Here is a 1003-nt window from a genome sequence, read left to right on the forward strand (position 1 = left end):
ATACACACATACACACATACACACATACACACATATATATATGCATATATGTGTGTATGTGTGTGGATTATTGACTTAGTATTAAGCTGGGTTTGGTTTTTGACGTTTCGGATCATTTTCGTTTCTCGTGGGACAAAATATCTTTAATTCATACTAAAAATATTGGATTTTCTCCTCATAGTGAAACGCTGACAAAAGTATATCTACAATATTTACAGACTTTTATAAAACTAGACGACAGCCAGTCTACCTTCATTTCTGTTATAAAAGTGTGTGCGCGAGTGCATGAGAAAGTGCATGGCCTGTCGTTTAGGCTGTTGTACTCCAATCATAGGTTCGTTGGTTCAGTAGCTACACTAGATCGCATATTCTGTCCTTGAACAACGCATATAGCTTCATGTTGCTCCAGTCCATTCATTGATATCGCGTACCTGCTGATGGCTACCGTAAGTTTCCTTCAGTGCAGTACTCACTTCAAAGTGATGACTAAGCTCATATATGTGTGTGTATTTGTGGATGTGTGTGTATAATTATCTTGCTACCTATCTATCTATATATCTATTTAACTATGTATATATCTATATTTTCTCTCTCTCTCTCTCTCTATCTCTCTCTCTCTCTCTCTCTCTCTCTCTCTTCCTTTCCCTCCCTGTTTATCTATCTATCTATCTACCTATCATATATCTATCTATCTATCTATCTATCTATCTATCTATCTATCTATCTATCTATCTATCTATTTGTCATACCGGCCATGATGAAATACCACAAGGTATAGAAAATACGTATTCGCCTTTATATATTTAATCCTTTATATTGAACACTCAATATTTCATCTATTCAATAAGACATATTCCATATATTCAATAAGACATTCAATACTTTATTTCATTGTACCATCCATTTTTATATTATATATTGTATATTCCATATTCTATATCCCACATTAATTTTACAAGAATATAAATAAAACATAAAACACAGAGTTGGAACTCTTTTAAAC

Source organism: Octopus bimaculoides, chromosome 1, assembly GCF_001194135.2.
Source record: "Octopus bimaculoides isolate UCB-OBI-ISO-001 chromosome 1, ASM119413v2, whole genome shotgun sequence".
Classification (NCBI taxonomy): Eukaryota; Metazoa; Mollusca; class Cephalopoda; order Octopoda; family Octopodidae; genus Octopus; species Octopus bimaculoides.